Here is a 23,662-nt window from a genome sequence, read left to right on the forward strand (position 1 = left end):
TGACGTTAAGGTCACTGGAGGGTATGAGGGCAGACACACACTCAGCACTGCCCCGCATAGCAGCCAAGAGGAGGGGTGTGCGGCCATCCTTGTCCTTGACGTTAAGGTCACTGGAGGGTATGAGGGCAGACACACACTCATCACTGCCCCGCTCAACAGCCAAGTGGAGGGGTGTGCGGCCATACCTGTCCTTGGCGTTAAGGTCACTGGAGGGTATGAGGCAGACACACACACTCAGCACTGCCCCGCATAGCAGCCACGTGGAGGGGTGTGTGGCCATCCTCGTCCTTGGCGTTAAGGTCACTGGAGATTATGAGGCAGACACACTCAGCACTGCCCCTCAACAGCCAAGCGGAGGGTGTGCAGCCATACCTGTCCTTGGCGTTAAGGTCACTGGAGGGTATGAGGGCAGACACACACTCAGCACTGCCCCCATAGCAGCCAAGAGGAGGGGTGTGCAGCCATCCTCGTCCTTGGCGTTAAGGTCACTGGAGGGTATGAGGGCAGACACACACTCAGCACTGCCCCCAGAGCAGCCAAGTGGATGGGTGTGTGGCCATAACTGTCCTTTGCGTTTAGGTCACTGGAGGGTATGAGGGCAGACACACACTCAGCACTGCCCCGCTCAGCAGCCAAGTGGAAGGGTGTGCGGCCATACCTGTCCTTGGCGTTAAGGTCACTGGAGGGTATGAGGGCAGACACACACTCAGCACTGCCCCGCTCAACAGCCAAGTGGAGGGTGTGCAGCCATACCTGTCCTTGGCGTTAAGGTCACTGGAGGTATGAGGCAGACACACACTCAGCACTGCCCCGCTCAGCAGCCAAGTGGAGGGTGTGCAGCCATACCTGTCCTTGGCGTTAAGGTCACTGGAGGTATGAGGGCAGACACACACTCAGCACTGCCCCGCTCAACAGCCAAGTGGAGGGTGTGCAGCCTTACCTGTCCTTGGCGTTAAGGTCACTGGAGGGTATGAGGGCAGACACACACTCAGCACTGCCCACCATAGCAGCAAAGACGAGGGTGTGCGGCCATCCTCGTCCTTGGCGTTAAGGTCACTGGAGGGTATGAGGGCAGACACACACTCAGCACTGCCCCACATAGCAGCCAAGTGGAGGGGTGTGCGGCCATACCTGTCCTTGGCGTTAAGGTCACTGGAGGTATGAGGGCAGACACACACTCAGCACTGCCCCCATAGCAGCCAAGTGGAAGGTGTGCGGCCATCCTCGTCCTTGGCGTCAAGGTCACTGGAGGGTATGAGGCAGACACACACTCAGCACTGCCCCCCATAGCAGCCAAGTGCAGGGGTGTGCGGCCATACCTGTCCTTGGCGTTAAGGTCATTGGAGGGTATGAGGGCAGACACACACTCAGCACTGCCTACCATAGCAGCTAAGTAGAGGGGTGTGAGGCCATCCTCGTCCTTGGCGTTAAGGTCACTGGAGGGTATGAGGGCAGACACACACTCAGCACTGCCCCGCATAGCAGCCAAGTGGAGGGGTGTGAGGCCATCCTCGTCCTTGGCGTTAAGGTCACTGGAGGGTATGAGTGCAAACACACACTCAGCACTGTCTCGCTGAGCAGCCAAGTGGAAGGGTGTGCGGCCATCCTCGTCCTTGGCGTTAAGGTCACTGGAGGGTATGAGGGCAGACACACACTCAGCACTGCCCCGCTCAACAGCCAAGAGGAGGGCCGTCCCTCCTGTGTGGGGGAGGGGAAGAGACACACTCTTAAGGGTCTAGTAATAACCATACGTTATCAAAGTGTCCTACTGACCACCGACCGCACACTGCACCACTACTAGAGTCCGTTTCATTCCGTCTGTCCACCAACAAAGCGGGAATTTTGATGAATGTGGCAACTGCTCATTTCTAGTCCGTGAATACGTGAAAATCAACTGTTGTGATAGACATTCAAGCTTATTTTTCAATAATATATTTGAATATTTATGTGAACAAAAAACAACTGTCACTTGCATCGATAACTAACATGCAAGCACACGAAAATACTAACTTGTAGCAAGTAACATAGTCACATGATGCTCGAACGAGCTATTTTTTTCTTCAAATTCATCGATTGATAGCTCATTTCAGGTATATTAAAAGATATCTGTCTCTGCAAGTGCATGTAAATAACGTCTTAATAATTTACTGCATGTAAATAATGATTATATATATATATATATATATATATATATATATATATATATATATATATATATATATATATACATATATATATATATATATATATATATATATATATATATATATATATATATATATATATATATATATATATATATATATATATATATATATATATATATATATATATATATATATATATATATATATATATATATATATATATATATATATATATATATAGAGAGAGAGAGAGAGAGAGAGAGAGAGAGAGAGAGAGAGAGAGAGAGAGAGAGAGAGAGAGAGATAGAGAGAGAGAGAGAGAGAGAGAGAGAGAGAGAGTAGAGGAGGCAGTTTGCGCTACCCTAAGCAGAAAAAAAATTGCTACAAAATCACCAGACTTGAATACAAAAACGAAATTTTAACAAGGAGTGTAAAATTTTGTCTGCTCATGATGGCGGGTAACGCGCTACCCTCAATCGCTGCAGTTTCCCCGATTGTGCACTGTAAGTAAGGGAAAGTTAGGTAGGGTCTGTGCGCCACCCAGCCGGGTCTACGCGCTAGGTTGAGGAGGGGGTTGCGCCAGGGGGGGGTCAGTGCGCTATGGCATGTCGGGTCATCGCGCTAGGTGCCTTAAGTTCTTTGTTTTAATCTACAAGCTATCAAAATCACTCTCAATAGGTAGTTAATAAATCCTCTTGCCTCTCAAGGAGTAAAAGCTTTGGAAAAATAAATGAAAGATTGCAAACTAACTTTTTTTTATTTTTTAAAATAGTGTATTGACAAACATAAAAACTGTGCTTTAGTTATGAATATCATAAACAAATAAATGTCCCACAGAGTTCAAAACAAAAATCTTAACAATACTCCGGGAAAAGTTTCATTTACCAGTATCAAAATAACAAATAAATGTCTCACAGAGTTAAAAACGAAAATCTTAAGAATATTCCGTGAAATGTTTCATTTAACAGTGTCAAAATAACAAATAAATGCCTTTCAGAAATCGAAACGAAAATCTTAAGAATACTCCGTGAAAAAAATCATTCAACAGTATCAAAATAGCCTAATTACATTTATTACAAAAAAACTCAGTATCCATTGTATCAATGTCCTCCTGAGACTTTTCACTCAAATTCATCTCACTCAGACATTCTGCATGCCACCAGCTGTCACACAATACACATTTTATCCTTAACTTTCATTTTGTTTCACATTGACATTTTCCACAGAGCTCGTTCATATCATCAATTACATCATCCTAGTCATCGTCCAAGACTGGCTCATCCGCACTCTCTGAAGTTTCTATTTCCTTGTCTTTCTGCTTTTGGGAAACATACTGAAGTGTCCTGAATCGTTTTTCTTTCCTTTTTCTCTTTTCTTTTTCTTTCCTGTTGTTTTCCTTCTGCCTTTTCTTTTCCTCCATTCTCTTTCTCTTTGCTTCAGCTTCTTGTTCTATAATTTTTTTTCTCTCTTCTCTCTTTCTTTTTCTTTCCATTTTCTCCCTCTCCTCCTCTCGTTTCTTTCTCTGTTTCTCTTCAATCATTTGCCGGTACTCAACACCGCTTATTGAGCATGGCAATACTGCGATGGTCTTTTTTAATCCTTTTTTCTTCGGGAATGAGGGCAGCGTGAGGTAATCATCAATCGTTTTGGAATTTTTCTTTGTAGAAGGCAGAGGTTGTGGAGCAGGCTGGGATGTGTAAGGCAGGGGTTGTGGAGCAGGCTGGGATGTGGAAGGCAAGGGTTGTGAGGCAGGCTGGGATGTGTAAGGCAGGGGTTGTGAGGCAGGCTGGGATGTGGAAGGCAGGGGTTGTGAGGCAGCCTGGGATGTGTAAAGCAGGGGTTGTGAGGCAGGCTGGGATGTGGAAGGCAGGGTTTGTGAGGCAGCCTGGTATGTGGAAGGCAGGGGTTGTGAGGCAGGCTGGGATGTGGAAGGCAGGGACTGTGAGGCAGGCTGTAAGGTTTTCTCCAACAACACCTTCCAGTCTTCATAGGGTGGGTCATCCATGTCGTATCGCTCCTCGTACCGCTTCATGAATTTTAGAGTTGTTCCTTCCCCTAATGACAGGCTCAGCTTCATCAGCTCAAAAATGTTGGAGAATGCTGAGAGAGTGGGAGTTCTTTGTTCTGGCCCAGGGAACTTGGATTTGGCTGCTGGTGAAGCAGAAGGAACAGAGGTTGAGATTGTTGGGGTACATGCGGGAAGAGCAGTGATGCCAAAAGATGCTGAGGTAGGGAGAGTGACTGGAGCAGCGCTGGAGAAACTGCAGCTTGGCTTCAGCTTGTCTGAGTTGAGTACAACCTCAGGGTTAAAAGGATAGATCCCAGACTTAACAAATCCCTTGTAAGCAAGCTCTGGTCGTGCTGTAGTGTCCCAAGCTTTCTTTAGTGTGCGGGCAAACGTGCACATGGTGACACTCTCTCCAGTTTGGTACTGAAACTTTCTGACGGCTTCACTCCATGCTAGTTTGATTGCCCCAAAGAAAGCTTGATCCAGTGGCTGGATAAGGTGACTGGCATGCGCCTTCAGGCAGTAAAGGATGACACCATTCTCGTTACACAGCGTGCAGATTGCCAGGGAATGATGGCTGGAATGGCCGTCCACAAACAGCACCACTGGTCGCTTTTCTCCCACTTTGGGAATGAAGATGTCCCTCAGAAAGCTAAGAAAGACCACCTCAGTGATCCAACCATTTGGAGTTTTTTGAAAAAAAGCCTCTTCAAAACCTTCCAACGCATTGAAGCGAGAATCTCTGGTGTAGGGAAAGATCAGCAGCGGTGGAAGGTACTGCCCCATGGCAGAGGAGCAGGCCAACATTGTCACTTGCTGCCGTGTGCCACTTGTGACAGAGTAGACGTGTTTTGCTCCTGTCATGCTGATGATTTTCTTTGTCTTTGGACATATATTAAAACCACTTTCATCAGCATTAAAGATCCGGTCAGGAGAGGTCAACAAAGTGGGATCGATGGTGTCCAGGTAATGTTTCATTTGCTGAAACCATTCACCTAGAGCATCCTTTGTCACAATTGCTCTCTCACGGCCAAGTGGTTGTCCAATTCTTTCCCGTATCTCTGGATGCCTCTTGAAAAAGGCTCGCATCCAATCCTTTCCAGGGCGGTTGTTTTTGAAGACAGTCCTCTCTTCCCTATCATCGAGAATGGTTTTCACCATGTCTTTGAGGTCGTCTTTGGTCCGTCCAAAACCTCGTTTAGACACTTCAATCAGCCAATCTACTAGCTTCTTCTCCTCTTCCATTGACAGAACTGTTTTGGGAGCAGGCTGCATAGGTCTTCTTCCCCTGACCTTATCCCCAAGGGTGGCGTAAGGGATACCAAAAGTTTTGGAGGCGGCATTCAGGGACATCTGTTTAGATCTTACCAGCTCCACAGCTTTCTCCACTTGTTCTTGTTTGTACCGCTGTGTTGATGCCATTTCAGCAAGGGCTGTTGAAAAGGATCAGAGCAAAAATACAAATTAACATGCATAATGGAATAATATTTGTTTTCATATATTCCAAAAAAAAAAAAAACTGAAAATGCAGATAGCCTAAAAAGAGAAAACAAAAACAAAACAAGCACTCTAGCCTCGTGTTGCTTTTGCCTGGTGGGCGCGCGACCCGCCATGAGGGTGTTTGGCGGGTTTGCGCGCTACCCACGCCCTCTCCTATTTGCTGACACTCAGGCATGTTTATCCTCAACCATTTGACAGTCATGTATTATAACAAAGAATTGATTGACAAGTTATGTCAGTTTTGTATCAAAATAGGTAGCAGTGACTAACACTGATATTCATGTGTGTTAACGAAACAGTTAGCGGAAGACAACTTACCTCAGTATAGCGGAAGACGCACTGCCTCTCTCTCCTGGCGCAAACACAACACTGGAACAGTACTGGCGGGAAAATTTGAACTACGGCCCGCCATTTAAACACTCTGTTTGTGTGTTATGAGATTTAACTTGGGGCAGCGCACAGACCCGACTGGCTGACGAGCCTCAGTATATATATATATATATATATATATATATATATATATATATATATATATATATATATATATATATATATATATATATATATATATATATATATATATATATATATATATATATATATATATATATATATATATATATATATATATATATATATATATATATATATATATATATATATATATATATATATATATATATATATATATATATATATATATATATATATATATATATAGATAGATATAGATATATATATATATATATTTATATATATTATTCGAAATAACATGAAATAGTAAATAGTAACTGTTGAATGCTATGCTTGGCTATTTAGAATATTAAGCTACTCGTGCTGTTTACATGCAACACATCAAAACTCCTTATGTAAAGACACTTGCAGAGACGGATGTCACTTTATGTACCTGAATGAGATGAAATATGGGTATCTGAAGGGTTATGAATCGTTCGAGTATATTCAGACTATACTATTTGATATACAAATTGTTCTTTCGTGTGTTTATATGGTAGATTATCGATGCAAATCGGCACGTTTGCGGTTCATATAAAACAACTTGAGGTTTTTTTGCAGAGCTGGGCACTTCCGATCATCAGTCCGATCGTCCGATCTTCCGATCTGATCGGAACAGCACTTGACGATCGGAATGCAAAGACTGGATCATCGTTGTAAAAGGTAATCGGACTGTGGAGATCGGAACTTCACAAACTAACTTCCGATCACCGATCACAGAAAAAAAAAAGTGGTCAACGTTGTCATGGCAACAAGGGACTGCATAATTCTTACAATTACTTTTATACATGTTGCTAAATAGTTACTTCAATAAGCGTCATTATCTATAAAATTAAGCGATAATTATTGATCGTTAATTTATTCCTTCCTTCGACACCCCCCCACCCACCCGTCGGGTTCCCCCCGCAACAAGAGGAGGAGGAGGAAGGAGGTCTCGCGAGACAGTGCAACATGCCGCCCAGACTAATGTCTAAATAGTTATATTGACATTGGCCCAGACCACGGCACCAAACTAACGCCCCATACCCCTCCCATCCAAGAACTTATCTAACCTCTTCTTGAATGTATCTATCGTGTTGGCGCTCACCACACGACTTCTACTTCTGTTCCACTCATCCACTACTGCTGGTAAATCAATTCTTGCCCATGTCTTTGTTGAACCTGAACTTATCCAACTTAAACCCATTGCTACGTGTCCTACCCGGTGTGGTGTCATCTGCCATCCACGTATCCTAAGACATCCCATCCAATCTACGCATGCGCGGGATTTGTTTACAAACAAAGGGTGGATGAATTGCGACACGGTACCGTGTCTTTGTCGACTGCCTATCGCGATATGTTCCACCTGAGTTTTTTTTTTAATTTTTTTTTTTTAATCTTTTTAAAAGTAAATGTTGACGTATGTTTTGAATTTGAAAATTGCTTGAAATATGAAAGTTTCTTCCTGCACCCTTTGTATGTCAGTAAATGAGGTAAATGAGGTATGTCGGTAAATGTGATAAATGAGATAACCTGCTCCCCTTGTATGTCGGTAAATGTGATAAATGAGATAACCTGCACCCCTTGTATGTCGGTAAATGTGATAAATGAGATAACCTACACCCCTTGTATGTCGGTAAATGTGATAAATGAGATAACCTACACCCCTTGTATGTCAGTAAATGTGATAAATGAGATAACCTGCACCCCTTGTATGTCAGTAAATGTGATAAATGAGATAACCTGCTCCCCTTGTATGTCAGTAAATGTGATAAATGAGATAACCTGCACCCCTTGTATGTCGGTAAATGTGATAAATGAGATAACCTGCACCCCTTGTATGTCGGTATATGTGATAAATGAGATAACCTGCACCCCTTGTATGTCTGTAGATGTGATAAATGATATAACCTGCACCCCTTGTATCTCGGTAAATGAGATTTATGAGATAACCTGCACCCCTTGTATGTCGGTAAATGTGATAAATGAGATTACTTACACCCCTTGTATGTCGGTAAACGTGATAAATGAGATAACCTGCACCCCTTGTATGTCGGTAAATGTGATAAATGAGATAACCTACACCCATTGTATCTCGGTAAATGAGATTTATGAGATAACCTGCACCCCTTGTATGTCGGTAAATGTGATAAATGAGATAACCTATACCCCTCGTATCTCCGTAAATGTGATTAATGAGATACCCTACACCCATTGAATGTCGGTAAATGTGATAAATGAGGTACCCTACACCCCTTGTATGTCGGTAAATGTGATAAATGAGGTACCCTACACCCCTTGTATGTCGGTAAATGTGATAAATGAGGTAAAATATTTTTGTTGTTTACATCTCAGCCTATAGCGCCGGTAGGCTTTCTTCAGGGGCCTGGTGGTCGGCCCAAGCCCGTCATGGCGCAGGCAATCTTTATAGTGGCGCTAGTTATGCTTGGCTCATGCTGCCCCCTGGAACTCATTTTTTTATTCGCTTGTACTGTTTCTTCTAGAATCCGGGATGATAGGTGGTCTTCTGGACAGCCTGTGAGTAGTCTTAAGCCACTCGGCGGTGACTAAAAAATAGCAGGTGGTAGCGTGGGGATTCGAATCGACATTGTCCATGGCGTGATGAATGCTGGCCCCGCACGCTAATCACTCAGCCACCGCCTATCCTTGTATGTCAGTAAATGTGAAAAATGTGGTACCCTATACCCCTTGTATGTCGGTAAATGCGATAAATGAGGTAACCTGAAACCTTGTATGTCAGTAAATGTGATAAATGAGATAACCTGCACCCCTTGTATGTCGGTAAATGTGATAAATGAGATAACCAACACCCCTTGTATGTCGGTATATGTGATAAATGAGATAACCTACACCCCTTGTATGTCGGTAAATGTGATAAATGAGATAACCTACACCCCTTGTATGTCGGTAAATGTGATAAATGAGATAACCTACACCCCTTGTATGTCGGTAAATGTGATAAATGAGATAACCTACACCCCTTGTATGTCGGTATATGTGATGAATGAGGTAACCTGCATCCCTTGTATGTCAGTAAATGTGATAAATGAGATAACCAACACCCCTTGTGTGTCGGTAAATGTGATAAATGAGATAACATACACCCCTTGTATGTCAGTAAATGTGATAAATGAGACAGCCTGCACCCCTTGTATGTCGGTAAATGTGATAAATGAGATAACCTACACCCCTTGTATGTCGGTAATTGAGATAAATGAGATAACCTAAACCCCTTGTATGTCGGTAAATGTGATAAATGAGATAACATACACCCCTTGTATGTCGGTAAATGTGATAAATGAGATAACCTGCACCCCTTGTATGTCGGTAAATGCTATACATGAGATAACCTACACCTTTGTATGTCGGTAAATGTGAAATGAGATAACCTACACCCCTTGTATGTCGGTAAATGTGATAAATGAGATAACCTGCACCCTTTGTATATCGGTAAATGTGATAAATGAGATAACCTACACCCCCTGTATGTCGGTATATGTGATAAATGAGATAACCTATATCCCTTGTATGTCAGTAAATGTGATAAATGAGATAACCTACACCCCTTGTATGTCGGCAAATGTGATAAATGAGATAACCTACACCCCTTGTATGTCGGCAAATGTGATAAATGAGATAACCTACACCCCTTGTATGTCAGTAAATGTGATAAATGAGATAACCTACACCCCTTGTATGTCTTTAAATGTGATAAATGAGATACCCTACACCCCTTGTATGTCAGTAAATGTGATAAATGAGATAACCTACACCCCTTGTATGTCGGCAAATGTGATAAATGAGATAACCTACACCCCTTGTATGTCGGCAAATGTGATAAATGAGATAACCTACACCTCTTGCATGTCGGCAAATGTGATAAATGAGATAACCTACACCCCTTGTATGTCAGTAAATGTGATAAATGAGATAACCTACACCCCTTGTATGTCGGTAAATGTGATAAATGAGATAACCTACACCCCTTGTATGTCAGTAAATGTGATAAATGAGATAACCTACACCCCTTGTATGTCGGTAAATGTGATAAATGAGATAACCTACACCTTGTATGTCATTAAATTTGATAAATGATATAATATACACCCCTTGTATGTCAGTAAATGTGATAAATGAGATAACCTACACCCCTTGTATGTCAGTAAATGTGATAAATGAGATAACCTACACCCCTTGTATGTCGGTAAATGTGATAAATGAGATAACCTACACTCTCTTCTGATTGATGATCATGTTTCTCAGATTCTCTCCATTTAGTGGTAGGCTATCTGAATTATGGGGTCCATGTCATTTTTGAATTTGGCCATTTTCCCCTAAAAGCTGCCATGCTGTCTTGCCGCCATCTTGCCAGGACAAACTACGATATCAACACTGTGTTTGTAAACATCGGGTTCCGCGCATGCGCAGATCAGGATGGGATGTCTTAGGATACGTGGATGACAGATGACACAACACCGGCTCACTTAAAATCAAAACCTTATTGCTTATGTTCTTCTTGTAACTGATTTATTTATGGACCAATATCTTTTATTTAGAAAGCTATTTAATCAGGAAGGATAGGAGATTATTGGTCACTGTCGCTAAATAGGTGTTTCTTGTGATTCTTATTTAAAAAGATAATAGTAATTATTATAAATTTTATTGATCGGATGATCGGAATGGTGATCAGAACGGCAGTACTTGAAAAATGATCGGATGATCGGAATCGGATCAGTTGCCCAAACTGATCGGATGATCGGGGATCGGAACAGCAAAAAAGTGATCGGTGCCCACTACTGTTTTTTTTGTATTCACGAACATTCAAATATATCACTGAAAATATTCAGTTGATCTTCACGCAATCACGAACTAAAGCCGGTATTTCACGGGAACGATTTTGCTCAGGACCCAGACCTTCGGGCGGTGACTTTCACTGAGCTGCTGTGTAACCATGACATGCACCAATCACACCAGAATGCTACGTTTGATGGGCATGGGGCAATCTTGGTCTTGATCTTGACTTTCAGGGACCGTATACCTACTTTCAAGTAGAAATAGATGTTGATTGATTTCTGTCAGTCATATTATGTTTTAAAATAATTATTTTTACACCGACAACATAAATGAATTTACATTAAATTCACACCTCACCCTTCCTTCCTCTCTTCCTCAACTTACCTAGATGAATTAGATGAATTTAAGAGTTGCTCAGTTGATACAAATACGGCTGTAGATTTAACTGTAATGGTTAACAACACACCCTACAGACACGCAACAAGACTCTTGCATACTTCAACACCTGGATGAACACCTTACTCATATCTTCCCCTCACAAGCTCAGGACATTGCATCAACCAACTCAACGCCATCTTTGGCGACAACCCAAAACTTTGCAATGTTCTCTCTCATGATGTGCAGCTATTTCCCGGAACAACACCTATTCGCCAGGCTCCATACAGGCTCAACCCTCAGAGGCGGGAACAAATAAAGGAGATGGACTATCTACTTGAACAGGGTTTGGCCGTCCCCAGCAGCTCTTCATGGGCGTCTCCCTGTCTTCTCGTTGCTAAGGACGACGGTCAGCTCCGCCTCTGCAGACTACCGCAGAGTGAACGCCGTAACCGTGCCAGACGCCTACCCTCTTCCTCGGGTAGATGACCTTATTGAAGTGGGTAATACTAACAACTGGCAACACCATCTACAGCAGATCAAAGAAGTGCTCCACAGGCTATAAGAGGCGAACTTCACAGTCAAGCTGGCAAAATCAACGTTTGGAGCAGCAATTGTATCCTCTCTGGGCCACCAGGTTGGCAGCGGCTGCGTGCAACACAAAACCGCCAACGTCGCTGCCGTCCTTCAGTACCCGGTTCCCGCTGCCCGCAAGGAGCTGCGTCGCTTCCTCGGCATGACAGGGTTTTACCGCCGCTTCTGCCCCAACTTTGCAGAAGCCGCTGCCCCTCTGACCCAGCTCACAAGCGGAACCGTAGGGTATAAGTGGACCACAGACTGCCAGCAAGCCTTCATCCAACTCAATAATATGCTGACTCAAGGACCGGTCTTGCAGGCTGCTGACTTCACCAAGCCCTTCGTCCTGCATACCGACGCCAGTGACATCGCCTCAGGTGCCGTCCTCCTCCAAGAAAAAGACGGCATCCTACACCTCATAGCCTACCATTCCACAAAGTTAAAAAAAAACTTCAAAAGAACTACAGCACCGTGGGAAAAGAACTTCTGGCCATCATAAACTCCATCCAGAAGTTTGAGCACTATTTACAAGCCGGAAGCCAGCCTCTACAAGTATACACAGACCATAACCCCCTGACCTTCCTTCATCGTGACAAGTTCTCTAACCAACGCCTCCTCCGGTGGTCTCTTATGCTGCAGCCCTACGCCATCGAAATTCACCACATCAAGGGACGTGACAACTGCATCGCCGACGCCCTTTCTCGCCCACCTAATACCTAATGACGAGGGTCCCACCATCCTTACGCCTCACTACTACACTCCTTCCAATCGTTACGTCCTTCCTAAGCAGGGAGGTATTATGGTACTCTCGTCCAACTGAGCCTCGAAGCGCGCCATCAAACAACATCACCTCACGAATAACTAGTTCACGCACGAATCCTCGAAGCTCCAGCCGCAACAGCTCATTCACTCGAGGACTCGTGACTCTCCACATCGAAGCTTCACCCACCATTCAGCTAAATGTCACGAAGCCTCACACTTCTCGGACCGACTCGCCCGCCGAGGTTATAAATACCTCCAACTGCTTACCCCAGCCAGTCTAACCTGAGGTAGCTCACTTTTCCGAAGATGCAAGGGCTCTTCATTCTCCGAGCAAACACACACACACACACACACACACACACACACACACACACACACACACACACACACACACACACACACACACACACACACACACACACACACACACACACACACTTCATCAGTAATTCTCATATTTGGTTCCTTCTTTGTAACTCTAACTCTTAACTAAGCACTTCAGTGAACCAAGCCACTTACTCTTGTCAGTGTAACATTGCCTATTTTTTCATATGTTCTCTTCTGATGTCAAGTAATTATTTGTCTTATTGGGTTAAGTATTAATAATGAGTAAAATCACCATTTACTTTCACTTAACCTTACAATTATGTGTTATGTCACAGTTAGCTATCTTTCCAACACAAATCATCCCCTAGACGTCAGTTAACTGTATTCATAACAACAGTTTGTTATAAAAAGATCATTGATGAATAATAGGAAGTGGGTGAGAAAACAGAATTGTGGAACAGCACAGTTAATAGATTTAGGAGAAGAACAGTGACCGTCTACCACAGCAGAGATAGAACGGAAGGAGAGGAAACTGGAGATAAAGATACAGAGAGAGGGATATAATCCGAAAGAGGGTAGTTTAGAAAGCAAAGATTTGTGCCAGACTCTATGAAAAGCTTTCGATGTCTAGCGGAACTGAGAAAGTTTCACCGAAACGGCTAAGAGAGGATGACCAAGAGTCAGTTAAGAGAGCAAGAAGATCGCCAGTAGAACGCCCCTTACGGAACCCATACTGGCGATCAGATAGAAGGTTAGAAGTGGAAAGGTGCTTGTGAATCTTCCGGTTAAGGATCGATTCAGAAGCTTTAGATAGACAGGAAAGTAAAATTATAGGGCGGTAGTTTGAGGGATTGGAGCGGTCACCCTTCTTAGGCACAGGCTGTACGAAGGCTTACTTCCAGCAGGAAGGAAAGTAGATGTTGATAGGCAGAGACGAAAGAGTTTGACCAGGCAGGATGTCAGCACGGAAGCACAGTTTTTAAGGACAATAGGAGGCACTCCATCAGGTCCATAAGCCTTCTGAGAGTTGAGGTCAGAGAGGGCATAGAAAACATCATTAGGAAGAATCTTAATAACAGGCATAACGAAATCAGAGGGGGGATGAATAGGAGGAATATGCCCAGAATCGTCCTGGGTGGAGTTCTTACAGAAAGTTTGAGCGAAGAGTTCAGCCTTAAAGACAGATGAGAAGGCAGTGCTGCCGTCCGGGTTAAGGAGAGAAGAGAAAGAGGAAGAAGTGAAATTGGAGGAAATATTTTTGGCTAGATGCCAGAAGTCACGGGAAGAATTAGAGAAAGCTACTACTACCATTAGCTATGTTTACTCCTCCTCCTCAGCCTATCAATACTATTACCACTATTACGACTAAAACTGCTACTACTTTTACCACGACTACTGTTGCTACTACTATTTTTTTTACTACCAATATCAATGTTTCTCCTCCTTCTCCCACTATTAGTATTATCACTATTACTACTAATGCTACTACTACTACTATTATAACAACTACTACTACTAATATTACTACTACTAGTCTACTACTAATCTCACTTCTACTTTTTAGGGGGAGATACGGGGGTGAAAGAGGAAGGGGATACAGTAGGGTAAGAAGGAAGTGTGGGAAGGAAGTATGAGATGATAGGCGGCGGGCTCTCCGCCTTGCTATTCACGTGTTTTATGTCTTTCTATTAAGCGAGCAGGGGAGACCGGGTCTAGTTGTTACAATTTTTATTTTGTTGTTTTGGGGCTCAGCACATACAATGATTTACTGAAATGAAGTTTGTTTGCTAGTCTAATTAGGAAAATGTCTCCATTTATTGAAATGACTGGCAAAAGAACAAAACGTTAAGTAGTACAGCTTTAATTAATGAGGTGGTGTCAGCTGTAACAATTTACCCCGGGCAAGGGGTAAGTTGTGACACCCTTTGGGGTAATTTGTTACAGCTGATTTTATCTTACAATTACATTAAACGAAACCTTTATGTGAATATGCCTGGTGGCAGTTACAACTCAAAAGTGTTTAAACAAGTTCTCGAAACTCTGAAGCACAGCAAGTGGTCTATTGGCATGATTTAATATTCCTAGTCCTTGACAGCTGATTTTCTTGGTTAATCATCAGTCGGAATCATTATCCTTCATCAGTTTCTGGTTGCACAGATCACTCAGATATTCCCGGCGTCCGTCGGTGCAGTCAGAGTGTGCCCAGTCCTTACAGATCATACACTCTACCCATTCTTCAGCTGGAAGTTGTTATAAGCCTGGGGTAAGTTGATTTTTTTTTTTTTTTTTTTTTTTTTACAACAAAGGAGGCAGCTCAAGGGCACACAAAAAAAGAAAACAATAATAAAAAAAAAGCCCGCTACTCGCTGCTCCTAAAGTAAAACAAAAGAGGGGGCCGAAAGGAAGATCTTATACAGGAGGAGAGGGGTCCGGATACCCTCCTCTTGAAAGAGTTCAAGTAGTAGGCAGGAGGAAATACAGATGAAGGAAGATGGTTCCAGAGTTTACCAGCGTGAGGATTGTAAGAGTGAAGATGCTGGTTAACTCTTATAAGGGTTTGGACAGTATAGGGATGAGCATGAGTAGAAAGTCGAGTGCAGCGGGGCCGCGGGAGGGGGGGAGGCATGCAGTTAGCAAGTTCAGAAGAGCAGTCAGCGTGGAAATATCGATAGAAGATAGAAAGAGAGGCAACATTGCGGCGGAATTTAAGAGGTAGAAGACTATCAGTATGAGGAGGAGAGCTGATGAGACGAAGAGCCTTAGCCTCCACTCTGTCCAGATGAGCTGTGTGAGTGGAGCCCACACATGAGATGCATACTCCATACGAGGGCGGACAAGGCTCCTGTGTATGGACAGCAACTGTGCAGGGGAGAAGAACTGGCGGAGACGGTACAGAACGCCCAGCCTCGAGGAAGCTGATTTAGTAAGAGATGAGATCTGAAGTTTCCAGTTGAGATTTTGAGTTAAGGATAGACCGAGGATGTTTAGTGTTGAGGAAGGTGATAGCTGGGTGTTGTCAAAGAATAGGGGATAGTTGTTTGGAAGATTGTGTCGAGTGGATAGGTGGAGAAACCGTGTTTTTGAGGCGTTGAAGGACACCAGGTTCTTCTTGCCCCAATCGGAAATAATAGTAAGGTCTGAGGCTAAGCGTTCTGCAGCCTCCAGCCTTGAGTCGTTAAGTTCCTGAAGGGTGGGTCTTCTATTAAAAGAAGTTGTGTAATGCAGAGTGGAATCATTGGCGTAGGAATGGACAGGACAGTTCGTTTTGGAAAGAAGATCATCAATGAACAACAGAAAAAGAGTGGGAGATAGGACAGAACCCTGTGGGACACCACTGTTAATAGATTTAGGGGAAGAACAGTGACCGTCTACCACGGCAGAAATAGAACGGCCAGAAAGGAAACTGGAGATAAAGGTACAGAGAGAAGGATAGAAACCGTAGGAAGGTAGTTTAGTAAGCAAAGATTTGTGCCAGACCCTATCAAAAGCTTTTGATATGTCCAGCGCAATAGCAAAAGTTTCACGGAAACGGCTAAGAGAGGATGACCAAGAGTCAGTTAAGAAGGCTAGAAATCACCAGTAGAACGCCCCTTGCGGAACCCATACTGGCGATCAGATAGAAGGTCAGAAGTGGAAAGGTGCTTTTGAATCTTCCGGTTAAGGATTGATTCAAAAGCTTTAGATGGACAAGAAAGTAAAGCTATAGGACGGTAGTTTGAGGGATTGGAGCGGTCACCCTTCTTAGGCACAGGCTGTATGAAGGCATACTTCCAGCAAGAAGGAAAGGTAGATGTTGACAGGCAGAGGCGAAAGAGTTTGACCAGGCAGGGTGACAGCACGGAGGCACAGTTTATAAGGACAATAGGAGGCACTCCATCAGGTCCATAAGCCTTCTGAGGATTGAGGCCAGAGAGGGCATAGAAAACATCAATTTGAAGAATCTTTATAACAGGCATAAAGGAGTCAGAGGGGGGATGAGTAGGAGGAATATGCCCAGAATCGTCCAGAGTGGAGTTTTTAGAAAGAGTTTGAGAGAAGAGTTCAGCCTGAGAGATAGATGAGACAGCAGTGTTGCCGTCAGGACTGAGAGTGGAGGGAAAGATGAAGAAGTGAAGTTGGAGGAGATGTTTTTGGCTAGATGCCAGAAGTCACGGGAAGAGTTAGAGAAAGCAATGTTTTGACATTTTCTATTAATGAAAGAATTTTTGGTTAGTCGGAGAATAGATTTGGCACGATTTCGGGCAGAAATGTAAAGTTCATAATTAGCATTAGTTTGAAGGCTCTGGTACCTTTTGTGAGCTACCTCTCTATCATTGACAGCACGAGAACAAGCGTGATTAAACCAAGGCTTTTTAGCGTGAGGAGTAGAGAAAGAACGAGGAATGTATGCCTCCATTCCAGAGACAATCACCTCTGTGATGCGCTGAGCACACACAGAGGGTAACTCTGATGTGCGCCCCTCTTCCAAGCTGGACACACTTCAGATGGTGAATATCGATCCATCGTTTTCCTACCGCGCCTTGCACTCCTTATTCAAGCCATTTGGCACAGTCCTTCGTATCCGTCTCATTTATGATGGAGACTTCAAGTCAAACAGATGCTATGTGACCTTTGCCTCCAGCGCTGAAGCCCAGTCGGCGTGTGATGCTGTTGCGACACTGCCTATCGCAGGTGCTGGATTTCAAGCGAAACTTCTTCGCTCTTCCAATATTTCTGACAGTGACATGGACTATGTCCCGAATCTCTTTAAAGACGCTTTGTTAGAGCCAACTCCCAGGGACAGCCAGGTCCCTCCCCCTCGTTGGTTTGTTGCATACTATAGGAATGGGCGTGGCAACTTAATTCATGCTGCTAGGTACCTCGCCAAAGAAATTGGCACGATCCCTGAGGGGAATCTGAAAAAGTATGGGAAGGGGGTGTTAGTCAGGGCTAAAGATACTACTCAAGCTAAAATGCTGCAACATCTACCATGCCCTGCTGACAGCATGTTTGAAACGGTCAAAGCACACCATACCTTCAATTATAGTAAAGGCAGTATATATAATAATGACCTTTGAGTTCTCTGAGGAGGAAATACTTGGGATGTGCCCTAGTTCTGTTCATAAGGTGTCTAAGATGAAGGGTTCAGCTAACATGATACTTCTCACCATTTTTGGTTTTACCCTCCCTGACCGTGTCAGTATTGGCCCCCTCCGTCTTCGGGTAAAGACTTTTGTTGACCGCCCTCTACAGTGTTTTTCATTTTACGGGTATGGTCACGGTAAGAAATACTGCACTGAGCCTTCTCGGTGTGGTAATTGTTCTGCATTAGCCTCACACTCCACGGCGGAATGTGAGTCAGATGCTTATTGCTTCTATTGCCAGGATGCTCACCGGTTGTCTTCCAGACAGTGCCCACGATATCGCCTGGAACAGGATATTTTGCAACTTGCAAATAGTCAGTTTATCGGCCTTGGTAGTGCGCGCCGTGAACTCCTCTACCACCAGAAGGCCGGTACTGGAGCAAAGACGTACACCTCATCGCTAGGCACTCGCTCTTCTGCCAGCCCGCTGCTCAGGTGTCCTCTACGGCAGTGTTGTCCAAACTGGGGTCCGCGTACCCCTGGGGGTACGCAGCATAGATCAAAGAGGTACGTGAAAAGACGATGAATACACACACACACACACACACACACACACACACACACACACACACACACACACAGCAGAAACTTCCCATGATCTATGAAGGAAAGGAGAGAGGGAGGGACGAGTACCTAGGAAGGACGCCTAATATACATGTACCTAAATATAATATAATATAATATAAATATAATATAACATAATTGAGTTTAATCAGTCATGGAGGGTACGTAACAGTAGGAGAAGGTAATACAGGGTACAACAGGCGAAAAAGTTTGGACACCACTGCTCTACGGTATCCTCCCGGCCCTTTGAAGCTACTGTTACTACGTCCCATAATAGATTCTCCCTTTTGTCCTGTGATTCTGTCGAGTCACCTCCAGGTTCTGATGGGGCTTCTCCGGCCTCGTCCCAGGTGATGCATGTTGATGTACATGCACCTCACATTGCTTCGCCGAAGTCCGCCAGAGGTATGAACAAGCGACATCGCGGTTCTACAGATTCAGTTGAATCTGTTGAATGAGTGACTTAGTATCCTGGGTAGGCGGTGGCCGAACTGGTAGCGTACTGGGTCCACATTCACCGCGTGATGGACGACGCGGGTTCGAATCCCCACGCTACCACTCGGATTTTTCAGTCACCGCCGAGTGGCTTAAAACTACCCACATGCTGTCCTGAAGACCACCCATCAACCCGGACTCGAGAGGTAGCCGTCCAAGCGAATCAAGAACGAGTTCCGGGGGGCAGCATGAGCCAATGCAAGATGGCGCCACTATAAACACTCGCCTGCGCCAGAACGGGCTGGGCCGACCATCAGGCCCAACCTGGAAGAAGCCTTGGGCCGACCATCAGGCCCCACCGGGAAGATGCCTACCGGCGCAATAGGAAACAACGTAAAAAAAAAAAAAAAAAAAAAAAAAAAAAAACATGGCAGGGGAGGAACACTACGTGTATCTCAGTAATTTAGGGAGTCGAGATATTTACCCGGAAAATGCCCCCAACCACTTTGAAAATAGAATTAATCCTCCTATACAACTCGATCCAAATAAGGAATATGAAGTGGGCATGATAAACTGTCTTTACCCTAAAACGTATTACGGTATATCAGAAGACGATTATACTTCAAGGATTGAAATCTGGGGAAAACTCCATAAAGAACCCAGGAATTCTTATCTACTTTATACCTACGTACCACAGGTTAACATCGCGGCTGGTGATACAGGGAACATGATAGATATATTAAATTATGAGCTGGCACAGACCTTTCATGAAAATATGAAGGACCAGTATTCACGATACTTTGAGTCTGACGTGTTTTTTAACTATAACGAAACAATGCAAAGGGTAGACTTGCTTGTTCGTAAGGGAACCTGTACGAGCGATAATCATTTCTGTCATCTGGGTTTTAGATTTGGTTCTAAAACAGCCCAAGCATTAGGGTATGACCAATCGCCTAAGTATATTAGTTACGGACCGGAAGTAATATATGAGGACGAAGTCACGCTGGTACCCGCGCCTTTCCCACCCCGAGCAGACGGAGGGGTCGATTTCGCCATGTTTTATGTTGATTGTGTGGTACCGACTAGATACAGCGGACAAAATGTGAAACTACTCGAAATGATAACCATGGAGACAACGGGAGGTCGAGCTTATAACCAAACGGCGTATAAACCCGCGTATAAACCCCTCAATAAATCAATCATAGACTCTATAGCCATTAAGGTTACAGATCAAAAGGGTAGACCGATTAACTTTGGGAAAAGGAAAACCATGACGCTTCTACTCCACATTCGTCCTAAATAAATACCGCGACTTTATACGACTGCATGTTATTCTTCATCTTGCAATCATGAAGACAGCTTTCATCCCCCCCACGCGTCATGACTTTGACACACTATTTTCTAAGAGTCCTGTTAGAGGTGCAGGGATAAAAGATATTAGCGTATTTATTCCGCCTCTTCCAATACAACGCGCTGGACTATTCACTGTGTTGAGTGGTCTTGCTAAGAAAGCCATATCTTTCCTGATCCGGAATGTCGCTCCAGAAGCATACCGAATGACTGAAGGGGTTATAGGCGACGTTTTAGAGGGGAGACGACTCCGCGAGTCCTTAAACTCAAGGGGTTTAACAGCGTTAAAGAGTGTGGGGAAACGAGTTGCCCGTGGAGGTGGAAGAACGATTCGACGGAAAAAGAAAAAGAAAACGGGAAGGAAAAGGCAACTGCGACGTAAGGTTGCTAGGGTATGCTATAAAAACGACATATTTAGCAATACTCCTGTAGTTTAACGTAGAAGATGAGCGATTACGGAGTAAACGTACAGGGTGGGAGAGTCTCCACCCCTCTTAAGGAATACACAGCCACAGTCACCGAGTCTTTTCCACGCGTGGTCACGATTAATAGAAAGTTCCATCGCAGCGAGGAATAAGTTAGACGTCCTCCCCGTTAATTTGGAGGGTGGAAATGACGGCGTTACAGATAACTACATAGAATTTAGAGTAGCTGGAGTTCCGGGTCAATTTCTCGACCTCTCTACCCTAACCATCGACCTTCAGTGCAGTGTGTCGAAGGCGGACGGAAAAGAATTTGAAGACTCTGATCAGTTTGCATTTGCTAACAGTCTCTCAAATACTATCTTCAAAGCATGCACGTGTTATCTTAATGAACAAATGGTCGAATCCAACCCCCTTTTTAATTACCACAGTTATATCAAAATGATTACGTCACTCCCACAGGACAAATTCGATTCTATTGGACAAACTGTGTTCTACCATCGCGACTATGACCACGCAAAGGGGATAGTCGATATATATGATGAAGACTATTTTATAAGGGGAAACAAACGTGAGAAAGAAATAATTTCGTCCTGTAAAGAACATGGTCTGTCTATAACAGGACCTCTATTCATGGACATCGCCAGCATTGATTCATACTTATTGGATTCAGTTGACCTGAGAGTACGCTTGGAATTAGCCCCCCAAAATTGGATCCTAAATACACATCAACCGGGTGATGGCTTTCGTTTCAAGGCTAACTCGGCCCGTCTCTGAATTTATCGCGTCATCCCTCACTCGGCGGCCTTGGAGTCACTCAACCATTCTCTGATGTTGAAACCCATGCAATATACATGTAATAGGACATTGTATAAAACGTATGTGTTAGGTGTAGATCAAATGAGTCTTGTAGCTGAGTTACCCTTCGCACAAATTATCCCACAGACCATTTGTATGGCAATTGTGGGAATGGACAGTTTACGAGGTTCCTTCGAGAAAAATGGATTATATTTTACCCACGCTGACCTCTCTCAGGTTCACATTACCATAAATGATTCTACGGTATAAAATATTCGAAGTGACTTTCCACATCACACCGCGAGACTGTTCTACACTACCATTGAATCGCTAGGTTTAGAAACGGGTAATACACTTCCTTTCCACGCCTTTAAGGCTGGAAGAACCTTATGTACTTTCAACTTTGTACCTGAAGATGTACGTAATGGAATTCCTCTTGAAAGATCGGGAAATTTACGAATTAATCTAGCTTTTAAAAAGGGGTCAAGTAAAAATATTGTCATGCTCTTTGCGGAGACCACGGGTACATTAGAAATAGACAGTCATCGTCACGTTAGGTGCATTGTGCGTGCATAAGTCAATATGAACTCATATGAGATAGAACTAGGTCTCACAGGAGTGTCAGGTGACAGAACGATTTTTCTAGGTTGCCATACAGAGGAACGAGCACGCGACTTACTCCAGTACACCGAAAGCAGGTTAAAACCTTGCATATTTATTCTTCTTACGCAGAAGTCTAAAGCTTCTTCTACTCAACAACTTGGACACTGGATAACTGTATATATTAATAATGGATCAAGCATAATAGGATACTTTGACAGCTATAACTAACATCCGAGCTTCCTTTCATCTGCTTCACAAAACTATATACAAACTCGGCCGAATATCACGGTGCGTCGGCTAGCATACTGAATCCAGGGGTTATATTCACTGGTGTGCGGTATATACAGTATGTATTTCTGCTATTTACCTAGTTATTACGACCTAAAATGTGCCATGCAATGTATACACGGGACATTTAAAAGAAAATTCTCTATAACAAATTAATAACCCATTTGAGTTACCGCCTCTTTAGAATGCCCAACTGCAAAAGGATATTCTGTATATATGCAAATAAAGCAGATTGCCAACGAGAAATATGCGATGTCTCGGACCACGTGGGGGTTGAAAGAGAAACGCGTTATAAAAAATGTGAGTGAAGGCCGCGACAGCTGCATGGGGGGGGGATATGGGAGGAGAGTTGACTATTCACTTCTATTTGGAACCTATTTTAGTCTCTATATAAACTCGACGAGACTGGACTGCATCACTCATTGAAAAGAAGTACCTGTTCCTTCGACGGCGGTATGAATCCCGCGAGGCGATTGACTCGACCCAGTGGTTTTGGTAAGGCTTGTTTTAACAAAGCAAGGGAAACTTAACGTTTTTAAAGACGTTCGTAAGTATTTGATTATTTTCTGATATATCCATGCATATACTGTGTGTGTAAGTTATGAACATATTTATGTATGCTTACCTTTTCATGAGTGTGTGTGCGCGTTTGTCTTGTCTTAATAGAGGTCATTTGTGTGTGTGTGTGTGTGTGTGTGTGTGTGTGTGTGTGTGTGTGTGTGTGTGTGTGTGTGTGTGTTTTCCTGGTGACAAGATGAAAAAAAAAAATCCATGCATAAGCTAGGTACGTATTATTTCCTGCTTTTTCAGGTGGGCTGGTGACTAACATCAACTACTGTCAGAGTGATGCAGGCGAGACTGACCTCAAGAGGAAAAAACAACCTGTCGTAACTGTCAATTTTGAAGATTCTGGGATCGATATGAATGGCGTCGCTCGTCGAATTCACTTCAGTGATTCTGAATTACTCCCCCCCGACGCCTCACCTAAGAAGACAGATTTGTTCTTCGATGCTACCGTCGACATTGCTTCGCCAGACCTCCAGAAACCAACTTCACTCCCTGGGAAGGACAAGACAG

The 23,662-nt window shown here is 43.7% G+C and overlaps 1 pseudogene; it reads left to right on the forward strand.

Annotated features, from left to right (window-relative positions):
• The first annotated feature begins 20,919 nt into the window (after nt 1–20,919).
• On the forward strand, nt 20,920–22,270 carry LOC127000228 (uncharacterized; annotated as a pseudogene).
• Nucleotides 22,271–23,662: the final 1,392 nt, after the last annotated feature.

This window comes from Eriocheir sinensis, chromosome 1 (assembly GCF_024679095.1).
Source record: "Eriocheir sinensis breed Jianghai 21 chromosome 1, ASM2467909v1, whole genome shotgun sequence".
Taxonomy (NCBI): Eukaryota; Metazoa; Arthropoda; class Malacostraca; order Decapoda; family Varunidae; genus Eriocheir; species Eriocheir sinensis.